At 44.4% G+C, this 27,742-nt stretch overlaps 1 long non-coding RNA gene across 1 annotated transcript; it reads right to left on the bottom strand.

The window, feature by feature from the left end:
* Nucleotides 1-15,553: 15,553 nt before the first annotated feature.
* LOC140129066 (uncharacterized) lies at nt 15,554-26,772 on the bottom strand. The gene is made up of 3 exons (XR_011855287.1): nt 26,491-26,772; nt 19,924-20,030; nt 15,554-16,857 (listed from the first exon to the last, which is right to left on the bottom strand). It is a non-coding gene; the product is annotated as an uncharacterized lncRNA (long non-coding RNA).
* Nucleotides 26,773-27,742: the final 970 nt, after the last annotated feature.

Here is a 27,742-nt window from a genome sequence, read left to right as displayed (position 1 = left end):
GGATTGACTTGCCGCAGCAGGGTACCACCAGGTCGTTCCACAGGTGCGACTAGTCTGCGGTGGCAGCCAAGGTTGTGGTACAGAATCGGCGTTCAGGCTCATGGTCGGTTACAGGCAGGTAGTAAGGGATGGTGCCAGAGATACAGAGGCTAAAGTTTAGGTCTGGAGTTGGCAACAGGAGATCAAGGAAAAGCAGGTACAGGAACACAGGGAACAACGCAAGGAAGTTTTCCCTTGGGCTATGATCTCAAAGATCCGACAGAGACTGATGGGAATAGCCGACCTTTAAGGTTTCTTGGTCCCAAGAAACCTCTGGAGGAGACTTCAATCTAAAATATCCTCTTTGGGCTGCTAGGATCTCTCCTCAGGCCCGAATCCCTTCCAGTCTACAAGGAAGAACTGCTTGCCCCTCACGGTCTTCCTGTCCAACACCTCCTTGACTTCGTAGACAATAGTAGAGTCAGCCTCAGAAGCAGGAGGAGGAGAATGTCAATATAAGCAGTTCAGGATGTTTGTAGTTTGTAGGCCATTGGATTGATGCGCTGAATCACCTCAAAGGGACCAAGGAAACGGAGACCAAGCTTGTAGCTAGGTATCTTCAGCTGGACATATCTGGAAGATAACCACACCTGGAGAGAAGACAGGAGGAGTCCAACATTTCTTATCAGCCTTGGTATGATCAGTGGTTCAGAGGAGAGACTGACAGGTTTGTTCCCAAATGGATTTGAGGTCCTGGAGTCTCTACCGCAGGGGATTCAGAGGAAGTGGGTAACGGAAGAGGAGCACAGGGGATTCGTCCATTGACCATAAAGAACAGAGCTGCAGCTGAGGACCCAGAGTTATGAGCACAGGAGGAACAAGATCCCACAGAATCCCGGACATCTTTGACCAGATCTGGCCACCAGTATTAGCAGGAGATGAGGGCCACAGAACGTTGTACCCCTGGGTGCCCACCCAATCACGAAGAATGTCCCCAAGACAGAATCCTCTTCTTGGTAAGTGCCACGATGGGAGACACCAGAGTAGAAAAATGTAGAATAAATTGCTGATAATAATTCGCAAAACCAAGGAACCTCTGAATGGCTTGTAGACCTTCTGGCCGTGGCCACTGAAGAACTGCAGACAGTTTAGCACAATCCATCTGGAGGCCTCTGTCGGAGATTATGTAGCCAAGGTTGCGTTGGTGAAACTGACATTTTTCAAGCTTGGCGTAGAGATGATTGGCCCGTAGCCGGCCAAGAACTTGACGTACGTGTGATTGATGGGTCTCGAGAATACACCAAGATGTCGTCCAGGTAGACCACCACACACGGATACAGAAGGTCCCTGAAAATATCATTCACAAACTTCTGAAAGACAGCAGGAGCATGACAGAGTCTGAATGGCATCACTATGTATTCAAAGTGTCCATCACAGGTGTTGAACGCCATTTTTCCTTAGTCTCCCTTGTGGATCCGTACAAGGTTGTAGGTCCCACGAAGGTCCAGCTTGGAGAACACTTTGGAACCACGCAGACAGTCGAAGAACCCGCAAGTGACCTGTGCGTGGCCTAGCCTGGATGGGAGCAGGATCGTGGAAAGGTAAGTGAGGGCCGGGGGGCGTCATACCACAGAGAGGGCACAATATCAGATAGTAAGAAAAACATACATACTGTATGTGTCTTTTTATGTAGTGTATATTTCTGCTGTGGCAGGACTTTAACTCCTTCCCTCCCATGCCATTATTTGTTTTTGTGTTTCCAATTTTCTCCCCATAACTTTTATTTTTCCTTTTAAAGAGCTTGATATAGGATTGTTTTTTGCATAACACTTTTTCCTTTTAATTTTCCATGCCATGTACAGGTAAGCGGCAAAAAACTTCCAAACTTGACAAATAAACAGTTTTGTGCCTTTTTCTTGTAGGCTCTGTTTATACAGTTTTTACTGTACACTCCAACAACTCCCATTTATACCAAATTTATAAAGGTTTCATAAAATTTTAAGAAATAAAAACCTTTTGTACAAAGAAATCTTAATTTTACCATATTCTTTTTTGTATTTTGGCATTTGAAGCTGTTTAAGTTGTAATATTTTGTAGGATTGTCATGGCTGCTCCCGCAACCCATATCGCGGGTCTCACCTGTGCTGCACTCTCCCCGCCCCCCCCCCCCCGATCCTAGGGCGTGCGGGCGCCGTCTTCAGGAGATTTAAAGGGCCAGCGTGCCATTACTTGGCGCTGGCCATTTCCCAGTATGCTATTTAAACTGGCCTTTTCCTGCAAACCCCGCCGGATCTTTGTGCTCTTTGCCATTGAAAAAGCTTGTGTCCTTGTCTAGTGCCTGTTTATTGATTTCCCATTGTGATCCCGATTCCATGTTCAACTTTGCTCCTGTTCCTCCTGCCCTGTTTCTATGTCCCCAACTCTGATTCCGTTCTGCCCGTCCTGACCTCCTGCCTGTCCCCAACTATGATTCTGCCTAACGCTTGTGTACCTCGCCTTGGCTGCCACCGTGAACAAAGTTGCACCTGTGGAACGACTTGGTCGTACCACACCGCAGCGAATCCAACCTGCTTTGCGGCGGACTCTGGTGAAAACCCTGTGCCACTTAGACACAGTTCCGCTACCTAAACTGGCTGATCTTACCACCATTGTGGTCCAACAGTGCCAGTAGATTGCCATGCAAGGCATGAACAGCTTGGACAAATCACCACCATTCTGCAGCAGCTGACTGCCACTCAGCAACATTGTCAGATTTCTGTTATCCCCAGTTTGCTTGCCTACCGCTGAACCTAGGCTGAGACATTTCATGCCTTCAAAGTATGATAGGGACCCTAAGTTGTGCAGGGGCTTTATCATCCAGTGCTCCCTGCACATTGAGCTTATGCTGACTCAATTTGTCACAGAAGGGTCTAAGGTGCCATTCATCATCAGCTTCCTCTCCAGGAAGGCCTTGGCATGGGCTACTTCCCTCTGGGACAAAAAAGACCCGGTTACAGCTGACATCACCACTTTCTTTGCTCCAGTCCATCTTTAAGGAACCTGCAGGGGCTTCTTCAGCGGAGACTGCACTGCTGAACCTGCGTCAAGGGGGCTCTTCTGTTGGTGACTTTGCAGTTCGGTTCCGTACCCTGGCCGCTGAACTAGCCTGGATGCAGCCCTGACTGCGACTTTTAAGAAGGGACTTTCGGGACAAGTGAAAGACCCGCCGTCTGCACGTGTCCTCCCGTCTGTGAACTCATCTCGCTGGCCACTAGGATGGATATCGGGTTTATAGAGCAATCTAAGTTGCAATGTCTAGAACAAGCGCAAGGCCAGATTCAATGTTTGCCTCGCTTGGCTCCTGCCTTCCAAAGACCGCTTGAGTCACCTTCAGTGACAGCTGCTGAGGAACCGATGCAGATGAACAGAGCTCGGATGTCTTCTCAGGAACGTTCCAGCTGACTGTGCCAGCCCAGAACACTTCCTTCAGACCTGCCTGCTTCGTCCTCAGTGTCCGGGAACAAATTGCACCTAGGGTTCTAGGGAGAAGCGTCCCTTGGTGAGAACAAAGCTTCTCCACGTCTGAATGTTCCCATTCAGTTCAGGAACAAGTGCTCAGTTACTGATTTCTGCCTTCCTTGATTCCGGCTCTGCAGGAAACTTTGTGGATGCCTCTCTGGTCTCCCAGCTCCTCAACATATTAATTTTTCCCAAGCAACTGGTTGTTGCTGCTCCAGTGGATCTTTGGTAGGCAAGACCTATGTCTGACCTGCACTTCGAAAGAGGATATTGACTTGGAGACATTGCTCTTGTGTGTCTGGGCACCCTGGAGTGCAACAATCTATGACAATAAACATGTTTATTATTAAACGATCATCCGAATACAGAATATAGATTTAGTGGTCATACAATTGGTAGATATAACATTTCTAATCCTATCGTCAATATTACCTAAACATGTAAATGTCAACAAAATGTATTGGGAGAGAAAAATCTCCCCTTGAGGTACTTCCTCCAATTACTCCAACTATTATGGCACTATATGTAGATACTAAGAAAGGAAAGGAAAGAAAAAGAAAGAAGAAAAAAGAAAAAAAAAGAAGGAAGATGAAGAAAAAAAAACAGAGCAGGTAGAGAACGAGCAGTTAAGATAAATATGACAGTAACTATATTGGTCTAGTCTATGTAGAGACTGCTATATGGACCAGGTCCTATGGCCAGCAGAAGGAGGCTTCTGGATTTCCGTATATATGTAGTTGGATTTTACAGGGAAATGGACTCCTCATGATTGTACCCGAAGGTACAATTAGTAATCCATACTTAGCCACATCTCCCAGTTTCCCTTAAACTTGTTGTTTTTTATTAAACCTTGTTCCCACATATGTCTTTCATAATTATAACATTCGTTCAAATTTCCTATTATTGAACCTTGATCAACATGGCTTAGAGATTTCCATTGTTTTGCAATCATGACTCTTACGACTGCACATAGTCTACTGATTATCCATTTCTCTTTCTCAGAAAACCCCTTCATGTATATATCTAACAGGGCAATTACAGGGCACGGTGGAGTATGGATATTCCGCATTTTTGAGATTAGATCAAAGGTAAAGTTCCATATATGCATCACTCTATCACAGCTCCACCACATATGTAGGGTTGTCGCTGTATCTGTACACCCCCTCCAACAGTATTCATTGGAATTTTTATTAAATTTTGCATGTTTTTGGGGAGTTAGGTACCATCTATTTCGAATCTTGAACAAATTATCTATGTGGTTTGTACATAGCAAATTTCTGTTTGAATCACCTATTGCCTTTCTCCACTGATCTTCTGAGATAGACACTCCCAATTCATTCTCCCAGCTCAGCATGTATGGGAGCTTACTCCTGTTGTATCGATAGGTAAGGTCCCTATATGCTGCCGAGGTACCTCCTTTTGAACTGGAAGCTTTCATATATGAAATGAATCCTAGCCTGTTGCGTATTGGATCTTCTGGAAGGTCTTTTACTGACTGTAATAGGGATCTCAGTCTGGTGTACTTAAACCAGTCCGCTGCCGGTAGGCCATATTCTTGTTTCAGTTCAATGTACGGGATATAACTTCCATTTTTCTTTAAGGCCCTAAGGTTTTTGACTCCAGCTTGTATCCATATTGACAAATCAAGATTTCCTACTATGTCTTGTATGGATATTAGGTCTATTTCGAGTAGGGAGAATTTTATTCTATCTTTAAAGAGTATACAGTATTTATTCCATATATGTAGCGTTGTGCGTGTTGTTTCTAAGAAATCCCTATCTATGATTCCCAATCTTTTTTTCCCCTTTAATTCAAAAAATTGGCCCAGCAACAGAGCCTTTAGTGAGCGTACATTTGCTACTTCTAATTCTATCATCATCCACCTGTCCTGTACTTCCCCTGCTGACCACCATTTTCTAATGGGTTCTAATAGTGCAGCCTCTTGATAGTGTGTTATGCTAGGGAATCCTGCTCCACCCAGACTTTTTGGGCAATAGAGCACCCCTCTTGCTATTCTTGATTTTTTATAAGCCCATGTCCATGTGATTAGATGTTTTTCTATTTCCTTAATAACATTTCTAGTTAGGGGGAAGGGAATACATCTAAGGTTGTACAAGAGTGTTGTACTGGAGTGCAACAATCTAGAGCCCTCATTTCCCATTTCTATTGGTGGCCTGATTTGGACAAAGACGTACAGGATTTTGTGGGTTCCTGCACTTCCTGTGCTTCTAATAAGCCATCTCGCCTTAAACCAGCTAGTTTACTACTACCGTTACCGATACCTTGCCACCCGTGGTCTCACGTGGCAATGAACTTCATCATGGATCTTCCATCCTCCTCTGGGAATACCGTTATCTGGTTGGTAACTGACCGGTTCTACAAGATGTCCCATTTTGTGCCTCTGCCAGTTCTGCTGTCTTCTCCTCACCTTGCTAGCCTGTCCTACACCCACATTTTATGGCTGAATGGACTTCTGTTACAGGCTTCTGCCAGAACTAAGCTAAGCACAGGCCTCCTCAAGCTTCTCTCCAGGTGACAAAGCCTGGTTGTCCTCCAGGTATGTCCACTAGTGGGGCAGCTCTGGAGAAAATGAGGGCTTGCCACATTATAGACATAAGGCATTCTTGAATCGGTGTTCCTTTCTGGTTTTAGGGTCCATATACCCCAGTAACATAAGTTCACATTCAGGGATAGCAGAAAGAGAGATAGGTGGTAGCACAGAACAATAATTAGCTTCAATCTTGGCCTTGCATCTATCTCTAAACCTGTGTGGACAGCCAAGGAAATAGTCTGCTCTATGAAACTAGCGTCAGGGCAACCAACCCAGGCATCTTTGACTGAGTCTGACAAACTACGTTAAAAATAAGGAAGGTAAACACCAATTCAGAGTAACACAGTGTTGTGGAACGATATGCGATACTCCTCTGTGAAGTGTTTATCATTCTACAGGGAGAGAAGTTTGGATTCTGCAAGCACAACATGATCAGGCGTAGCTTCGATGGATCCCAGGAGTTGAAGAAAATCGATCCACAGAAGTCCATTCCTCCATACCTGGAGGTAGTTTGAGGGCCCAGGAATGGGTATCCCCATGCAACAGGGAGATAATAACACCTACCTTCAGAGGTTTATAAACATACAAGTTTACGCTAAATCATAGTAAACTCAGGGAGCCTGAGTGACATCCTTGACTATCAATTAGGCACTGAAGATTTTCTGGCGACGAACTGTATTTAGTAGGGCAGCTCTGCAGGAAATGAGGGCTTGCCACATTATAGACATAAGGCATTCTTGAATCAATGTTCTTTTCTGGCTTTAGGGTCCATAGACCCCAGTAACATAAGTTCACATTCAGGGATAGCAGAAGGAGAGAAAGGTGGTAGCACAGAAGAATAATTAGCTTCAATCTTAGCCTTGCATCTATCTCTAAGCCTGCGCGGACAACCAAAGAAATAGTCTGCTCTATGAAACTAGTGTCAGGGCAAACAACCCAGGCATCTTTAACAAACTACAAACTACATTAAAAGTAACTTTTAAGGTAGGTAAACACCAATTCAGAGTAACACAGTGTTGTGGAAGGCTATGCAATACTCCTCTGTCAAGTGTTTATCTTGCTACAGAAGTTGGGATTCTGAAAGCTCAACATGATCAGGCATAGCTTCGATGGATCCCAAGTAGAGATGAGCGAACATACTCGTCCGAGCTTGATGCTCGATTGAGCATTAGCGTTCTCGTAACTGCTCGTTGCTCGGACGAGTATTTCGCCCGCTCGAGAAAATGGCAGCTCCCGCCGTTTTGCTTTTTGGCGGCCAGAAACAGAGCCAATCACAAGCCAGGAGACTCTGCACTCCACCCAGCATGACGTGGTACCCTTACACGTTGATAGCAGTGGTTGGCTGGCCAGATCAGGTGACCCTGGGATAGACTAGCCGCTGCCCGCGCTGCTCGGATCATTCTCTGTCTGGATGCCGCTAGGGAGAGAGCTGCTGCTGGTCAGGGAAAGCGTTAGGGTGTTCTATTAGCTTACTGTTAGGCAGGAGTGATTCTACAACAACCCAACAGCCCTTCTTAGGGCTACAATAACGTTATACTTTTTTTTTTTATTTGCTTGTGGCTGGGCTTGCTGGCACTAGTAGTGCAGCTAGTACCATATTGTGAGGAATTAGCAGGGGGACTTGCTACCGTTGTGTTTAGCTCTTAGTGACACACATATCCACCTCAAACACCAAAGTGGGAAAATTTATTAGGGGTTTGATTTCAATTAGGCACAGTCTGCCAGTTTCTTTTTATTTTACGTTTATTTTTTTAATAACTCAGCGTCATCTCATCTTGCATAGTAGTGTGCTTTAATACTTGGCTAGAAAATAGCCATAGGAGAATCCAAACGGCTTACTTACGCCTACAGTAGCGTTATATATATTTGATTTCTGGTTGATCTGCTGGTGGCTGTAGTTGCTGCAGTGCATCTACTAGCAAATTGTGAGCAATTTGGAGTGAGACTTGCGACCACTGTGTTTTGCGCTTAGTGACGCACATATCCATCGCAAAGACCGAAGTGGGAAAATTTATTAGGGCCCGGGGTTGTATTTCAATTAGGCACAGTCTGCCATTTCCTTTTTTATTTTACGTTTATTTTTTTCATAACTCAGCGTCATCTCATCTGGCATAGTAGTGTGCTTTAATACTTGGCTAGAAAATAGCCATAGGAGAATCCAAACGGCTTACTTACGCCTACAGTAGCGTTATATATATTTGATTTCTGGTTGATCTGCTGGTGGCTGTAGTTGCTGCAGTGCATCTACTAGCAAATTGTGAGCAATTTGGAGTGAGACTTGCGACCACTGTGTTTTGCGCTTAGTGACGCACATATCCATCGCAAAGACCGAAGTGGGAAAATTTATTAGGGCCCGGGGTTGTATTTCAATTAGGCACAGTCTGCCATTTCCTTTTTTATTTTACGTTTATTTTTTTCATAACTCAGCGTCATCTCATCTGGTATAGTAGTGTGCTTTAATACTTGGCTAGAAAATAGCCATAGGAGAATCCAAACGGCTTACTTACGCCTACAGTAGCGTTATATATATTTGATTTCTGGTTGATCTGCTGGTGGCTGTAGTTGCTGCAGTGCATCTACTAGCAAATTGTGAGCAATTTGGAGTGAGACTTGCGACCACTGTGTTTTGCGCTTAGTGACGCACATATCCATCGCAAAGACCGAAGTGGGAAAATTTATTAGGGCCCGGGGTTGTATTTCAATTAGGCACAGTCTGCCATTTCCTTTTTTATTTTACGTTTATTTTTTTCATAACTCAGCGTCATCTCATCTGGCATAGTAGTGTGCTTTAATACTTGGCTAGAAAATAGCCATAGGAGAATCCAAACGGCTTACTTACGCCTACAGTAGCGTTATATATATTTGATTTCTGGTTGATCTGCTGGTGGCTGTAGTTGCTGCAGTGCATCTACTAGCAAATTGTGAGCAATTTGGAGTGAGACTTGCGACCACTGTGTTTTGCGCTTAGTGACGCACATATCCATCGCAAAGACCGAAGTGGGAAAATTTATTAGGGCCCGGGGTTGTATTTCAATTAGGCACAGTCTGCCATTTCCTTTTTTATTTTACGTTTATTTTTTTCATAACTCAGCGTCATCTCATCTGGCATAGTAGTGTGCTTTAATACTTGGCTAGAAAATAGCCATAGGAGAATCCAAACGGCTTACTTACGCCTACAGTAGCGTTATATATATTTGATTTCTGGTTGATCTGCTGGTGGCTGTAGTTGCTGCAGTGCATCTACTAGCAAATTGTGAGCAATTTGGAGTGAGACTTGCGACCACTGTGTTTTGCGCTTAGTGACGCACATATCCATCGCAAAGACCGAAGTGGGAAAATTTATTAGGGCCCGGGGTTGTATTTCAATTAGGCACAGTCTGCCATTTCCTTTTTTATTTTACGTTTATTTTTTTCATAACTCAGCGTCATCTCATCTGGCATAGTAGTGTGCTTTAATACTTGGCTAGAAAATAGCCATAGGAGAATCCAAACGGCTTACTTACGCCTACAGTAGCGTTATATATATTTGATTTCTGGTTGATCTGCTGGTGGCTGTAGTTGCTGCAGTGCATCTACTAGCAAATTGTGAGCAATTTGGAGTGAGACTTGCGACCACTGTGTTTTGCGCTTAGTGACGCACATATCCATCGCAAAGACCGAAGTGGGAAAATTTATTAGGGCCCGGGGTTGTATTTCAATTAGGCACAGTCTGCCATTTCCTTTTTTATTTTACGTTTATTTTTTTCATAACTCAGTGTCATCTCATCTGGCATAGTAGTGTGCTTTAATACTTGGCTAGAAAATAGCCATAGGAGAATCCAAACGGCTTACTTACGCCTACAGTAGCGTTATATATATTTGATTTCTGGTTGATCTGCTGGTGGCTGTAGTTGCTGCAGTGCATCTACTAGCAAATTGTGAGCAATTTGGAGTGAGACTTGCGACCACTGTGTTTTGCGCTTAGTGACGCACATATCCATCGCAAAGACCGAAGTGGGAAAATTTATTAGGGCCCGGGGTTGGATTTCAATTAGGCACAGTCTGCCATTTCCTTTTTTATTTTACGTTTATTTTTTTAATAACTCAGCGTCATCTCATCTGGCATAGCAGTGTGCTTTCATACTTGGCTAGAAAATAGCCATAGCAATAGGATAGCATCGTTTGGTTTTAAAAACTAAAAAACACACAAAAAAAAAAAAACACAAAAAAAGTTAAAAAAAAAATTAAAGTTATAACTCTCATTTTCAAAATGTTTAACCCGAGGGCTAGGGGTAGAGGACGAGGGCGGGGACGTGGGCATCCAACTACTGCAGGGGTCAGAGGCCGTGGTCCTGGGCGGGGTGAGACACCACCTGCTTATGAGGGAGCAGGGGAACGCCGCAGAGCTACACTCCCTAGGTTCATGTCTGAAGTTACTGGGACTCGTGGTAGAGCACTGTTGAGGCCAGAACAGTGCGAACAGGTGATGTCGTGGATTGCCGACAATGCTTCGAGCAATTTGTCCACCAGTCAGTCTTCCACGCAGTCCACCCATGTCACCGAAATCGGCACTCCTCCAGCTCCTGCACCTCAGCCTCCTCCCCCCCAGTCTGCCCCCTCCCAGCAAAATTTGCCATTTGAACCGGCATACTCTGAGGAACTGTTTTCTGGACCCTTCCCACAGTCACAAACCACTTGTCCGGTTGCTGATGAGCAATTTTCCGATGCCCAGGTTTTCCACCAGTCGCAGTCTGTGGGTGATGATGACCTTGTTGACGTACTGGAAGAAGTGTGTAAAGAGGTGTCCGACGATGAGGAGACACGGTTGTCAGACAGTGGGGAAGTTGTTGTCAGGGCAGGAAGTCCGAGGGGGGAGCAGACTGAGGGATCGGAGGATGATGAGGTGACAGACCCAAGCTGGGTTGAGAGGCTACCACCAGTATGCGCCCTTAATGTGCACATCTCCAGATTGCTAAGCCTGGAGATGCTGCCCTATAGGCTAGTAGAGACCGAGGCCTTTCGCAGCCTCATGGCGGCGGCCGCCCCTCGGTATTCGGTCCCCAGCCGGCACTACTTTTCCCGATGTGCCGTCCCAGCCCTGCACCAGCACGTGTCAGACAACATAATCCGTGCCCTGACCAACGCCGTTTCTGACAAGGTCCACCTGACCACGGACACGTGGACGAGTGCTGCCGGGCAGGGCCACTATATATCGCTGACGGCACATTGGGTTAACTTGGTGGAGGCTGGGACCGAGTCTGACCCTGCGGCTGGTCATATACTGCCGACGCCGAGGATTGCGGGGCCTACCTCGGTCCAGGTCTTTCAGGCCTACTATGCCTCCTCCTCCTCCCACCCCTCCTCCTCCGAACGACCATCCGTGGGCATGGCGCCATCAGTCGGTAGCTCTAGGCACAGCAGCAGTGCCGTCTCTAAGCGACAGCAGGCGGTGCTCAAACTGCTGAGCCTAGGCGATAAAAGGCACACCGCCCAAGAACTATTACAGGGCATCACGGCGCAGACTGATCTGTGGCTGGCACCGCTGAACCTGAAGCCAGGCATGGTTGTGTGTGACAACGGCCGTAACCTGGTGGCGGCTCTGAAACTCGGCAGACTGACACATGTGCCATGCCTGGCCCATGTGTTAAATCTGATAGTTCAGCGTTTCCTCAAGACATACCCCAATCTGTCTGATTTGCTCACGAAGGTGCGCCGCATCTGTGCGCATTTCAGGAAGTCCAGCACAGATGCTGCCACTCTCAGGGCAGCGCAGCGCCGCCTCCAACTGCCCGCTCACCGACTGTTGTGCGACGTGCCCACGAGGTGGAATTCAACACTGACCATGTTATCCAGAGTTTACCAGCAGCGCCGAGCGATTGTAGACTGCCAGATGTTAACTTCCACCAGAACTGGTAGTCAGGTCAGTCAGCTTCCTCAAGTCTACAATGAGGAGTGGACGTGGATGTCTGATATCTGTCAGGTGCTGAGTAACTTTGAGGAGTCAACACAGATGGTCAGTGGCGATGCCGCCATCATCAGCCTCACCATCCCGCTGCTTGGCCTGTTGAAAAACTCTCTGGTCAGCATGAAGTCGGAAGCTTTGCGCTCCTCACAAGAGATGGGGGAAGAAGATTCCCTTGTTGATAGCCAAAGCACCCTTAGGTCTGTTTCTCAGCGCATATCGGAGGAGGTGGAGGTGGAGGAGGATGAGGAGGAAGAGGAGGAGAATGTTGGCGAGACACAAGAGGGGACCATTCTTGAGTCCTTCACTGTTGAGCGTGTATGGGCAGAAGAAGAGGAGTTGGAGGAGTTGGAGGAGGAGGAAATGGACAGTCAGGCCAGTGAGGGGAGTGAATTCTTACGCGTTGGTACTCTGGCGCATATGGCAGATTTCATGCTAGGCTGCCTATCCCGTGACCCTCGCGTTCAAAGAATTTATTCCAGCACCGATTACTGGGTGTTCACTCTCCTGGACCCACGGTACAAGCAAAATCTTTCCACTCTCATCCCTGGAGAGGAAAGGAGTGTGAGAATGCATGAATACCAGCAGGCCCTGGTGCACAAGCTGAAACAGTATTTCCCTTCTGACAGCGCTAGCGGCAGAGTGCGTAGTTCTACGGGACAAGTAGCGAGGGAGAGTAGGCGAGCAGGCAGCTTGTCCAGCACTGGCAAGGGTACGCTTTACAAGGCTTTTGCCAGCTTTATGTCACCCCAGCAAGACACTGTCACCTGTCCCCAGTCTCGGCAGAGTAGGGCTGATCTTTACAGAAAGATGGTGAGGGAGTACGTAGCTGACCATACCATCGTCCTAAATGATCACACAGCTCCCTACAACTACTGGGTTTCAAAGCTGGACATGTGGCACGAACTGGCGCTGTACGCCTTGGAGGTTCTTGCCTGCCCTGCCGCTAGCGTCTTGTCCGAGCGGGTTTTCAGTGCAGCTGGTGGCATCATCACCGATAAGCGTACACGCCTGTCGACTGACAGCGCTGACAGGCTGACGCTTATCAAGATGAATAAAGCCTGGATTTCTCCTAATTTCCAATCTCCACCAGGTGAAGGAAGCTCAACCTGAATAATTTATCCACTCCTCCTCCTCCTCATTTTCCTCCTTCTCCTCCTCTTTGTACAGTAAAGCAGAGGAAACTGGCTATTTTTTGACAGGGCGCACTGGCTCTAGCTATAGTACTTTATGCATTTAATTTTTATGGAGGGCCACCGACCCGGTCCTCTGTTTTAAACAATTTTTGGGAGTGCCACATACAGGCACTCAATCTATTCAATTTTTCTGGAGGGCCACCTACCTGCTCCTCTGGTTTGAAAACTTTTTTGGACTGCCACATACAGGCACTCAATCTATTCCATTTTTCTGGAGGGCCACCTACCTGCTCCTCTGGTTTGAAAACTTTTTTGGACTGCCACATACAGGCACTCAATCTATTCCATTTTTCTGGAGGGCCACCTACCTGCTCCTCTGGTTTGAAAACTTTTTTGGACTGCCACATACAGGCACTCAATCTATTCCATTTTTCTGGAGGGCCACCTACCTGCTCCTCTGGTTTAAAAAGTTTTTTGGACTGCCACATACAGGCACTCAATCTATTCCATTTTTCTGGAGGGCCACCTACCTGCTCCTCTGGTTTAAAACGTTTTTTGGACTGCCACATACAGGCACTCAATCTATTCCATTTTTCTGGAGGGCCACCTACCTGCTCCTCTGGTTTGAAAACTTTTTTGGACTGCCACATACAGGCACTCAATCTATTCCATTTTTCTGTAGGGCCACCTACCTGCTCCTCTGGTTTGAAAACTTTTTTGGACTGCCACATACAGGCACTCAATCTATTCCATTTTTCTGGAGGGCCACCTACCTGCTCCTCTGGTTTAAAAAGTTTTTTGGACTGCCACATACAGGCACTCAATCTATTCCATTTTTCTGGAGGGCCACCTACCTGCTCCTCTGGTTTGAAAACTTTTTTGGACTGCCACATACAGGCACTATCCAAATTGAATTGTCTCCATAGCAGCCTCCACACGTTGTCTCCATTGCTACCTCCAAAAGTCGTCCATATAGCTGCCTCCATACATCGTCCCTTTATCAAACGAGGTGTGTCAGGCCGAAATTTGGGTTGTTTTCATGGATTCCACATCAAAGTTGTTAACTTTGTCGCCACCCTGCTGTGTTATCCACAAAATACACTGGCAAACTTTTACCATTTACGGATATTATTTCAGCGCTTCTTGCGCATCTGTTTACATTCCCCTCACCCGCCATATCCTAAACTTATAAGAACGCTACTACACTTGATCTTATACAAAAGGTTCTTAGAAGTGCTGTTTGGGGAGTAGCCTAGAGACAGGGGCTTGGACTGGCGAAAGCTCGCCTGGCAGCGGAGCGCCAGCTCCATGCCAAGAACCAACTAACATAGTTTTAACTGCAGCACCTTTAATCTACTACTAGTTCACTGCCTCCATACCTGGCCGCCTTATCAAACGTGCTGTGTCAGGCAGAATTTTGGGTTGTTTTCATGGCTTCCACAACAAACTTGTTAACTTTGTCGCCACCCTGCTGTGTAATCCTCAAAATATACTGGCAAACTTTTACCATTTACGGATATTATTTCAGCGCTTCTTGCGCATCTGTTTACATTCCCCTCACCCGCCATATCCTAAACTTATAAGAACGCTACTACACTTGATCTTATACAAAAGGTTCTTAGAAGTGCTGTTTGGGGAGTAGCCTAGAGACAGGGGCTTGGATTGGCGAAAGCTCGCCTGGCAGCGGAGCGCCAGCTCCATGCCAAGAACCAACTAACATAGTTTTAACTGCAGCACCTTTAATCTACTACTAGTTCACTGCCTCCATACATGGTCCCCTTATCAAACGAGCTGTGTCAGGCAGAATTTTGGATTGTTTTCATGGCTTCCATGTTAACTTTGTCGCCACCCTGCTTGCTGTGTAATCCACAAAATATACTGGCAAACTTTTATCATGTACCGATATTATTTGAGCGCTTCTTGCTCACCTCCTTTGGTTCCTCTCTGCCACCCATTGGTTTGAAGCCTGAGTCCATTTAGGGTATGTTGCCATGACACTCTCTAGCCTGCCGCTGCTGCCGCTGCCTCTGCATGCCGTCCCCTATAGTGTCAGGGTCAATTATTGCATGTTTTAGATGCTATCTAGCCTCATTCGGTCACTCTGTCATGGCCATGCTGTTGCCCATAATTTTGGCATAATGGTGCGATTAAGCAGCCTCAGAGGCATCCATGCATGCTGCCCCTGCTGTTTCCTGTCCATTTCCGTGGTGTTTCCATCCTTTTCTGAGGTTCCCAGGTGTTTGGCCAAGCTTCCCTGTGCAGAGCCTTGGTCCCCTTGAAAAATGCTCGAGTCTCCCATTGACTTCAATGGGGCTCGTTACTCGAAACGAGCACTCGAGCTTAGGGAAAAGTTTGTCTCGAATAACGAGTACCCGAGCATTTTAGTGCTCGCTCATCTCTAATCCCAAGCGTTGAAAAAAATCGATGCACAGAAGTCCATTCCTCCGTACCTGGAGGTAGTTCGAGGGCCCAGGAATGCAACAGGGAGTTAATAACACCTACTTTCTGAGGTTTATAAACATACAAGTTTAAGCTAAAACATAGTAAACTTGATTCCCAAAACAATTCAAACTTTTTACAGTCACTAGAGAAAAGATTCAGCAGCAAAATCTTCTCTTGTGAAGATGTCCTTGAGGGTAAAAAGTCCATTGCACAGCAAGAGGTGCTGCAGAAGCTATTGCCTAAATTTGGGAGAGAGTGTGAACTAGGTTAGCTTTCTTAGATACAAAGCCTGCCTTTGTGGTACATCTGAATAATTCCACAGCTTTTAAATCTTTTTTTAACATTACCTGACATCTGGCCAGCAGTGTATGATAGGTCATGGGGGGGAAAGGGGAGGACTCTTTATGTGTAAATCGAAGTAAAATTGACCATACTTCCATACATGATGTAAAATGCAAAAGAATTTGCAAACTGACTCCACCAACAAACCCACATGTTATTATGTATCTCAGACTTTATGTTAATTGATGTAAGAATGTCCACATTGGCTGTGTGTAAGCGGATCCTCTTATCGGTGATGAAACCCCTAATAGTGCTGAAAACATGTTCTAATAAGACATTTTCTAAAGGGTAGGCCAGAACCTCTACGGAATAGAGGGTAATCTCTGGCCATGTGTCCAGTTTACCAGCCCAGAAAATGAATTGGAAATTATAAATAGATGTGTCATCAGATACTCATCCACCATTTGAGTCACATTCACCTTTGAATGATCATTGACAGGCCACTCAAAGTCTGCTTCCTGATACTACGGGCCATATCCAATGGGGTCAGTGGTGGATTTGATTTTGTGGAGAATTGAACAAGGTGACCATCCTAACCCTCCTTTCTGAGATGGTGCTTTTGCCCCTGCTGTTTTGGCGACTTCCTCGTCCTTGGCCTCGTTCTGCCACTGAGACCTAAATGTATGATGGGAACTCCTCCAGTATTCCAGGAGGATCTGTATTCACTAATTTTCTACCACTGTGTAATCAAGGGTGTTATGTTATCCTTACAGCCACTATTCAGCAGGGTGGCCACTGGTGACAATGTGGACAACTCAGTGTTGGTTGCCCAGCCACTGGAACATGTAGTGGCTCATGTGAGCCAGGCTTTTCAGAAGATGGATAGGCTGTCCTGGGTGTGAACTGCCTCTTTCTCCTCCTTCGTATTCCCCCAGCCATACTTCAGCAACATCTGCGAGCTGAGCTGGCAGTCACCCTGTGCCTACAAACAGACCTAGTCTGCCTCTGCAATATGCCTCTTTCAAAACCTGCACGAGAAAAGGCAAACTTTAAAAACAGTTTAGTCAAAATAAACTCTTACAAATTTTATTGAATTTCATAAAAAAGAGGAACAGACATTATACGAACAAGTACACTGTGATGGAGAAACACACTGAAAAATCGGGTTGACACTGGCAATTATGGTTATACATGATGCAGGGTGTCCCTGTGCTGTTGTGCTGCCCGTCTCTGCCACGTCTCTGTTAGTATACACAGGCTGGCACTGCCCTGTTGGTCTTTGCTAGTATATAGAGGTTGGCGTTGCCCTGTTGGTCTCTGTGTACAAATATACAGTGACAGTGACGGACTGTGCAGCAGTTAATTTTCAGTGATAAAAGAAGTGTGCATATGATTAACAGTGGCTATAAGTCATTTACTTACCCCTGCCGCAAACCGACGTAACAGTATGTCAGCTTATGGCAAAAGATGTATGGAGAGGGCTCACGGCTAAGCTCCCTCCATGCATACCAGCATGTTGCAGCAAGCACTACCGTTAACAACCTCAACTCTGACTCTGTCTCCTGACCATGTCTTAAAATGGAAATCTTAGCAGCAGCTTCTGCAAGTGTGAAAAATAATGCACTGGATTCTTGGTTATTTCCCCCTCCCTATGCTCTTGTCCTCATTGGCTACCACAGTTTTTAAAAAGATTCAATGTAGGTGTCAAGTGTCAGACTCAGGTGTCAGTGTCAGGTGTCAGTGTTAAGTATCAAATATGCCATTGTATGATCTATGAATCTGACTTCTGACTATGTCCTAATACAGACACTGTAGTGGAATAGCGGATACACAAGTCATGTTAGGAGTAGGAGTAGAGGTTTATCTGTAAATCCACTTTGGCGACAGGTCCTGACTAATACTTTGTAAAAAGAAAAGGATCTCTCTGTCCATGCAAAGATTATCAGCAACTGGACAAAATTACTGTCAAGAATAAATATCCCATGTTGCTGATATCAGAGTTTTTTTTAAAGGATTCAATCTTCTCTAAACTGGATCTGTCAGTTGCCTACTATCATAAATATGTGAAGGTGACGAGTGAAAGACTACCTTCAAAACCTTTAAAGGCCCTTAGAATACCTTAGAATACTTGGTCATGCATTTTGGCCTGTACAATGCTCTTGTTGTGTTTCAAGATTTGCTCACTGACATTTTCCCTGACCTATTGCATATCCATGTCTCAGCATACCTAGAAGACAGTCTGTTTTACCCAACCAATTTGCTACACACTAAAAATGTCTGTCAACTGATATGACTTAACCAGATCTCAGTACTCCTCATTACCCTTCTTGTGCTATATTGTATCTGCACTGGCCAATAGATGGATCCTAAGAAACTGAAAACGATATTGGATTGACCCTGTTCGCAAGGTCTTCATGCCATACAAAGCTTTTCACTCTTACTAAGGCTATATTCACACGAATGTATGGGGGACGTATATATGGCTGATGTATATACAGCGTATATACATAGCCGGGAAAAAGATAGGATATGTCCTATCTCCCGTAATACGGCTCTGCAGCCATATATTGCTATGGAGAGGGGCAGGTGTGAGCGGCGCTCATCCCCTTCTCCTCTCCCTGGCGCCAGTGTATGCCCGCCATACCATAGTACGGCGTGTGAATGTAGCCTAAGGCTGTTTCTCCCTTTATTACTTTAAAAAAGTCCTTTGTAGCTGCTCATGTCTTGTATCTTACAAAAACTTCTAAGTGGTTCTTCTTGGAAATTAATGCTTCTTTCCTGGTTGTTGGTGCTATTTTTAACCAGAGGAATGACAAAGGATGAATTATGCAATGGGAGAAAGAGAATTACCTGTTCCAGATGAGCAAACGGCCAAAACTTTTACAATTTACAATTACTTGATATTTAGCAGTATCTGGATGCTACATAGCCTTTTAATTCCTATACTTGCTGTTATGAATGGGCCACAATTCCTATTTTGCTCATGACATCTGATGTTAGCTTTATCTCTAAACCAAAGCTAACATCTTAGCTGGGTGAAAGAGCAGCTTGCTTAAGACTTTCTCAAAAGTAAACTAACCATCGCATGTTAGCAATTTAAAGAGTAACTGTAAAGGTGTTTTTTTTCTTTTTACAAATAAATAGCTCTTGGGATGTAACAAAACTTTACCTATTATCTTTGTTACCTATATTCAATAGTTTCTTTGATATTGCCCTCAGATTACCTCATTGCTGCAATAGCTGCCTCCTCTTCATGTGCTGATAAGCCTTATGAGACCATATCTTGTTTCCACTTTGTGTCTCAGATGGTTTCATGGGAGGGGAGGATCTGCTGCTCCCTGCTCACAGATAGGGAGGTCATGTAACAATGAATGTAGCAGAGCTGGAAGTGTACAGAACAGTGAAAGTAGATGTCTCCTGCACAGAATAGTGATGTACCCTATCAGTCCCTCTATCCCAGTCTTTGATTCTACAGAACTGCATTTCTCGTTGCTCACTTCCCCCCTACCTTGTCATCGGCAGCATCAGCTTTGTGGAGATAAGCTATTAACCCTTGGTGCTCACACAGTAAAGACTATAGACTGCATGTAACTGGCATATTAATGATTTCTACCACTTATTACATGTTCCCTGCTCCTCTATGTGATGGAAGCTAGTCACCATATACATCCTGCATGTACACTGTGCAGTGATCAGTAGATTTACTTGTGGGAAACTAAATGGATTTAATGCTAAATTACTTTTAGAGGGAACACAAGGCATCATGGGATCTGTGGGGCAGCTAACTGGTCTCATCCTGAGGGCATAGACTGACAGATATTAGTCTCCGCCCACTTCACCTCTAGTGAGAAAGATTTTTGTCAAACACTTTCAGTAAAGAAAATGCCATAACTTTGGAAAGAAAAGGGTAAGCAGCACAAAGTAGGCATCGTTATGTTTGTTTTCAAAGGGGGAATCACATATAATAACTGGTAAAATCACGCTAGCTTTACAGTTACGCTTTAAGTTACATGTAACCTACCTGTTAACATCTTCGTTAATCAATCCTGTAAAAAAAGACTTTGAAAAATATGCCAATTAACAGCGATACTCACTTCCTTGTCCCTGCTAGAGAGCCTGGTGACGTCACTCTGGGGGTTTCATAATTATTAGCCGAGAGTGCTAAGCAGCCTTTGTGACGCTCATTAAAACCTTTTAAGGCCTGGTTGGAAAGAGGTTAAAGAACCAATTAATTTTGTCTTTATAAACCATAGAATTAAAAAATTGTTTACTATACGAGTATGTTGTGATAAACCCATGCACATCTGTGCTCTTTCTATAAATATGGTAGATGTCTGAAATGATCTGTGTCATTTTTGTAGATGGAAACTTTCTGGTAAAACAATTGTTATAAATGTGCTACAATATTCAATTTAAGTTCAAGGATTTGTCCTTTTTTTTGTGTGACTAAATATCAGGATGTTTCGTTTTATACAGCTGAAACAGACTGTTAAATTCACCATTGCGAATTAACCTCTACATTAATAATGTGTCATAATATATGGCGCTGCAGGTAAAGTGTCTCTTAATCGATCATTTAACACTGGTTTGCCATTACATAGCTGCTTGTTATAGTGAAAGACATGAAATCTTTTTCATACAATGTAATTTCATTGGATGCACTTGGTATAGCGTCTCTACCTGCTGTTACACGAGTCTGTTCTCAATGCACGCACTGTATTACTGATAACCCGAGCACACTAAATTACAGCTCTTAAATGAAAGGGCATTCTTTAATAATAACTGAGTTTCCTTTAAAATATTTATAATGCAAATAGAGCTACTTTTGTTGAACAGAAAGATTTTTCTCTTGTGGCTCTTAAGTCTTCTTTTCCACCTTCTTAATATTCATGACACAAGAATGCATGTGCTAAAAGGTCATGCATTCTGTAATGAAAAATGTAAGGTACATATAGAGGACAGTATTTAAATACATAATTCCCTATACATAAAACGCTAGAAATTCCTCATAATATGTGATCATATTGGCCCACATTTACTGAAGTCCCTGCGTCAGTTATCTGTCAGACTTTGCACTTTTTTTTTTTTAGCAAATCTGCATCAGGAACCCTGGAACAAACGATTTTGGCACACCATATCAGGCCACGTGAGTACAGGAGCAGAGACACTCAGCAAACTTCAGCTTGGAGAAAGCATCTTCAGCCACCAGAGGCCGGTGCTTAGGATTGGTGTCTTTCTTGGTCAGTGCCACAATAGGAGACACAAGAGAGGAGAAATGCGGTATGAACTGCCGATAGTAATTCCTCAGGTCCTTACGTGCCTGAGGAATAGTTGTACAACCTGTACAACCTGAACTCAAGGTCAGCAGAGAAAACCAGGATATCGTCCAGGTAGACCACAACACAACTATAAAGCAGGTCTCCGCAAATGTCATTAACAAACTTCTGGAATACAGCTAGTCCAAACAGCAAGACAAGATACTCAAGTTTGGTGAAGACCTTGGCTCCACGTAGATGGTCAAAGAGTTCCGTGATCAGTGGCAATAGGTAGCGGTTCTTCACAGTGATTTTGTTTAGTCTGTGATAATCAATGCATGGATGGAGCGAGCCAGCGGCTTCTCAAGAGGGACCAGAAGAAGATTATGCTGGGAGATCAGGGCAGCATGCAAGAAGCTTCCTGCTGAGCCGGAATCCAGGGAGGCAGAAACTTTAAACTGGCTACCATTCCCAGAGCTGAGTAGGACAGGTATGTTCAGACGTGGAGAAGCTTTGCTCTCACCTAGGGACGCTTATCCCAGAATTACTAGGTGCGTGCGTTTCCCATATGCTGTGGATGGAGTAGACAAGTTCCGAGAAAGTGCTCTGGACTGGCACAATAGAGACACAGATTCTACTGTCATCATCTGGCGTGCTCTTGGGTTATCCAGCTTTATCCACCTGCATGGCCTCCTCTGCAACAGACAAGGAGGGCAGCTGTGGTGGTCTTTGGAAAACTGGAGCCAAGGGGGGAAGTTGACAGGTCCTGATCTGCGTATGTTCTAGGTGCTGCTCTTCTAGACACTCTGAGAACCGGAAGTCTATCCAAGTGGCCAGAGAAATGAGAGAAGATGGCAGATCCCGAGCAGACAGTGCATCTTTGATACGACTTGACAGTTCTTTCTTAAACATGGCACTAAGGTAAGAGTGCAGAATTGAACTGCGTATTTACAAATTCAACGGGGTGGTCTCAGCGGAAGATGCCTGGGCTGGTTCCTCGAAGACAGACCAGAATTCTGCAAGAAAAGCAGTGATGTTTGCAGCCACTGGGTCATTCCTGTTCCAGAGAGGAGTGGCCCAGAACACGGCTTTCCCATAGAGTAGGCTGACCACGGATGCCTACTGTGGAGAACTGTGTTGGCATCAGCTCGAAGTGCATTGAGCATTGGGTAATGAAGCCCCTGTACAACTTGACATCTCCGTCATACTGGGAGTGCATAGACAAACACAGTCTGGGTTCTGCAGAAGACGCTGTAGCGGGAGGTTCCGCAGGAAATGGACGCTGCTGCTGGGCGGCCAATAACTACTGCATGACAGCGATAAGATGGTTAAGTTGCTGGGCCTGCATTGAAATATGCGGAAACTGCTGAGCCACAATGGTGGTGAGGACAGCTACTTCACGGAGTGACACCTTGACGGAATCTATGGCCGGATCTTACTGTCAGGATGGGTGGTAGGGGACCCACTGAACCGCCGTGAGTGATGGTGTAAGTGGCACCCAGTTTTCACCAGAGCCCACCGCAAATCGGGTTGGACTTGCTGTGGCAGGATACCACCAGGTCGCTCCACAGACCCAACTTTTTCATGGTAGTGGTCAAGGCGAGGTACAGAAACAGCAGGCAGAATCAGAGTTGTTGTCAGGCAGAAGGTCAGGACAGACGGCACAGGATCAGAAGCGGGAACGTAGCAGAAGGTCAAGGTGGGCGGCAGAGAATCGAGGTCAGGAAATGAAGCAGAAGTCACAATGGGTAATCACAAGTGTCACAATAACAATCTTTCTCAAAGGCAACAAGGCACAAAGATCCAGTAGAGGTTGCAGGAAGACACAGGCAATATATTAGTTATAGTATATCAGGTATAGATACCTTCATATCTGCAGTTTCATAACCTACCCCTCCATTTGTCTAGCTATCCCTCTCAAAGGAGTTCTAAGGTAAAGGCCCTTGAGGCCTTATATCCACAATATATTCCCACCTGATAACAGACAAAGTGTACAACTTTCCCTCCTCTGCCTTGTTGAAATGGAAGCTACAGATTCCTCATTTGTCTGATAAGCCATACAGTAAAGCAATGGAGTTGGTATGTATCTCCGTCAGCCAACAACAAACCTTTTCAGTTGTTTTTTCCTCCACCAATGCTAGCTGACTCCAGCTTGATAACAAAGAATGGGCAGGAAACAAACCCCTGGCTGCTTTAGATGTGCATCTACATATGCTGACTTCTGGCATACAGTGTGTACTTGTCTGATAATTCATTCCTTTTGGCAAGATGTGACATCCTTATTGCCCACCATTATAGGTATCCCTTTCACACTAGCTCCCAAGATCTGCCTACTAGGAGTCTTTGACAACGAATCATGGCAGCACCATAAGCACACTTTCCTAAGGGAAGCCCTTTAGCTCAGAAGGCCAAAGCCTTGCGGTAGATGGCTCCGCACCCACCTAATCTATTGATGTATTGAAAATAAGTGTGGGGAGACTGAAGACCAATTCGATCAATGTTATTTCACAAACCGCACCTTACAGGGTTAACTTGTGCACCAACTATGATTACAATATGTGTAAGAAGAGAACATATAGGTGGTACCTTGTTAATATTTACCTGAGATATTGGGGCACATTTACTTATCTGGTCCTGCACATTCCCTGATCCGGTGTACTCCGGAATGAACTCTGCTGCGATTCACTACGATCATGTGCCCAATGTCCTGCATGTGTCACTCCCCGCTCAAGTCATGGCTTGCCATACAATTTTAAAGTTTAATCCCACGCTCAGCCCCCCGATTTCTGTCGCATGAAAGGACATGAGGGTTGTCTTTCTTTCACTTGATGTATTTGTTGTACATACTCAATAGACTAGACAAGCAGGTCTGAGATATGTTCAATAGAGTATAGACCTCAGACGTCCAAAAGTCATAACTGAGGTTCCTAACGCAGAACAGGCCTCGACTGTTGGGATTTCATCCTTTCCTTTTCGTACACACAAAATGGATCAAGTTACGTTACGAAATTCCTGGTAGAGGGCAGAAGAGTCCTAGAGCGAGCAGAGCTATTTTCCCCAAATCAAAATCCGTCACAAAAAACATCGTACTCAGCCTAATAGATCATGGCGCCCTATTCAGATTCACAGCAACAGGTCTCCTGGACTTTGTGAGATCTGGCCTAACCTTTGGTACCTAGCAGATAGTTTTGCCCTTGAGCCCGCTTCCGGTCCACAACCTAGTTTTTTGCCTAATGTTACACTATCCAATGCCACACAGCACACTTTACAATGTGGATGTCTGAACATTTTAGTCAATGAGAGCCTTGGAAACTCATTGCCCTACCTAGTTGACATTGAGAGAGGCTCCAAGTAATAATTGTCACTGACACCAAATGTACAGGACCTCTGGTCTGTATATTGCTATAACCCTGTTGGATTATTTACCCTCAATTGACCCTAACCCCACCTTGTTGGATGCAGTATTGATCTTCAGGACTTCAAAGTGCAGTGAAATGATTATGCTTTTAAGAACTTCTCATTTTACCCCTTGCCCCACCAGGAAATACAGGAACGTCATGCCGCCACAAGAGGTGTATTAAAAAGGCTCACGGGCTGAGCCTTTTTCGGGAAACTACTATCTGAAGTAGTCTACTGGGGGCATGAAGGCGTGTCTATGCGGGTTTATTTCTGGAGCATATACTAGACGGGCATGCAGCTTCTGCAGGCATGGGGAATCTGCTTCGGGAGCCACATCAGAAAGTAGTTTTATGATAGTAGATTTACTGTAACCTTTCAAATGCCAGCAAAAAAGCTGCTGGTGGAGCGTGGGCGCCGCCATCTTGGCTGTGATCATCGCTCCCCACGATGTCATTGGGAGCAACTATTTGTAGCCATGACAGCCTGGAGTCTTTATAATTTTTCATTTCTGAAGATCTGTTACAATGTGACACTAGCACATTGTAACAGATCTTGAAAAAAAGGCCATGTACTGCTATACAAGAGTATATGGTAGGATCAATCAGACCCTAGGGGGTCTAAAAGATATGTAGCAGGGTCAGTTTTTAATGTAATAAAGTTCAGAGACACAGACAGACTTGACAGGCACATTTATCATAATCTCATAATGATTCTGTTTTTACTATTTCCAGATTCACAAATCATATGTCCTTGCTATACCGCTGGAGGGTCTTACTTATGCCCCTTAGACCCTCGGTTACCTTAAGGTGTTTAGCAGCTAGCAGATGTTTTACCTTGTTCCCTCAGGCTAATCTCCATTTGCCATGCTTCCTGGTAACCTTAGGAAACCATATAGATCAGTTAGAGACGAGAGGAGGTTTGTTGGGAGTGTCAGTAGTTGAGGAATGCAAAAAAAAAATAGGACCTTGATGGATGTCACAACCATGCAACTTGTCACATGCTTCAGGTTATATAATTACAAACATGCTGTTCTGTATTATTTGAAAGTCCTTAGTGCTCTGGCAAAAGACCTTCAGTCAAGTCACAAGCATATGACATATCACATGCTTCAGATTGACCAATTACAAACATGCTGTCCTGTCTGGCTTCAGTGCCCAGAGCTAATGTCACAACCAGGAAGTGCCCACCTACGTCTGATTTGATAAGAAATAATGTTAAATATACCAGATATATCTCAGGATAGGAAGAAGCCAGCGGCATGATACAAGTATTGTTGCAATAGTTGTCAAAGGCTCTCTCCAGAGTACTTTTTATCAGTAACTTTACCATTACACTTGGTAATGGACAGGTGTAAGAGAGTTAGCTGGGAGACCACAAAGAAGAATATACAATTAACCGAGGGGGAGATGATGAGGGCATGTACTAACAATTTTGTAGACTGTGGGATTAGGTTGCAAGAGGTATTCTTGAGATGGAAGAGGCAGGTTTTAATAAATACCTATATTTGAGCCATAAAGGATAAGGTAGGGTTAAAGATGACTCCAAGTCAGGAGGCTTGGACTGGGGAGAGTGTAGATCCATGAATTGTGGGATGCTTGGTGGAGGAAAGATCATGGGTCCATGTTAAGTTTTATAAAACAGGAAGAGAAGAGGAAGATTATGGTTGATAGATGCTCTGAAATTTTGGCTAGAAAAGATGTTATGCCTGTGCCAGTGTTATACATTTTTTGCCATTAGCATAGGAGTGTTATTGAAAGCCAGGGGATTTAATGAGCTCTCCTAGGCTGTAGGATGGCAAAGAGTAGGGGGACCCAGGACAGAGCCGTTAGCTAGGGAAGTCTATGTGGCGTGATTGTGTCAGAAACCAGATTAAAATTTGTCAAAGAACAAGTTGGATTGAAGGCCGGTAGATCGTTCCAGATGGACATGTTGTTCCAGGAGTTTTGAAGCAAATAGAAGTAGTAGGATGGGGTGATATAACAAAAACAAAGTTCAATATCAGCTTACCTGAAATGCTGGGTCATGTAGTTCTACTGAGGATCCGTGAGCACTGACAACCTTTGCTCCAAATATACAATCCAAAACCAAAGTCCAGCTTCTTAAATGGAATGCAAGGAAAAGATAAAATTTCCAAAAATGTATTGAGACATCTCCAGGGTACAAGAATTCACACAGGGTAAGAAGAGACAAAGTGAGTTGCCTATGCGTTTCGGAAAGTGATTTCCTTAATCATGGCTATCTGTGATGGGAGACTTATAAGTCTGTCCATTGCTGGTCACGTGCCAGGTTTTACAGCAACACTTGCAAAGACAAGATGGGAATATTATAAATTACTACATGATCCTGCAAGATCTTGACCGTCCTGTCTCTGTATAGTATTCAGCTCAAGAAAAATCATAAATCATCATCAATCATACCTTGATTGTAAAGTTACTCTGTCAATGATTATTGCAACCTTAATATATGGATAAAAGAAGTGGTATTCATAGTGATTACTGCATATTAATGCATATATAATAGAAGTGCCCATCATAGTTATTAGTGCACATTAATATGTGGATAATAGAAGTGCTCATCATAGTGATTAGTCCACATTAATACATGGATAATATTACTGCACATCATAGTGATTAGCGCACATTTATACATGGATAATAGAAGTGCTCATCATGGTGATTAGTGCGCATTAATACATGGATAATATTACTGCACATCATAGTGATTAGTGCACATTAATACATGGATAATATTACTGAACATCATAGTGATTAGCGCACATTTATAAATAGATAATAGAAGTGTTCATCATGGTGATTAGTGCGCATTAATACATGGATAATATTACTGCACATCATAGTGATTAGTGCACATTAATACATGGATAATATTCCAAAAATCCAATCAGATTAAAAAGCATGGTCCAGCCTGGATCCAAACTCCAATAACTTCTTTATTCAATGCATAAATAGCAATAAAAACTTCCACTCAGAAGGACGACACCAGCCTACGCGTTTCAGACAGCAGACCTGTCCTTAGTCATGGCTAACACTTAATGTCATACACCTCCAATTTATAATGAAAATACACTCCCCTGCTTTTACGTACCTCCCCTCATCCATACGTCATTTCCAATACCGCATCTAATTTGACTAGATATACATTTAAACTGCTAGCAATTGCATAAAACTAACAATGAGGATCACACGAAAAATAACACAAGGTAATAAATAAATACATCAATACATTGCCACACATCTTG

This window comes from Engystomops pustulosus, chromosome 4 (genome assembly GCF_040894005.1).
Source record: "Engystomops pustulosus chromosome 4, aEngPut4.maternal, whole genome shotgun sequence".
In the NCBI taxonomy this organism is placed as follows: domain Eukaryota; kingdom Metazoa; phylum Chordata; class Amphibia; order Anura; family Leptodactylidae; genus Engystomops; species Engystomops pustulosus.
The sequence above is the reverse complement of the archived record's forward strand: the minus strand, read 5'-3'. Positions and strand labels throughout refer to the sequence as shown.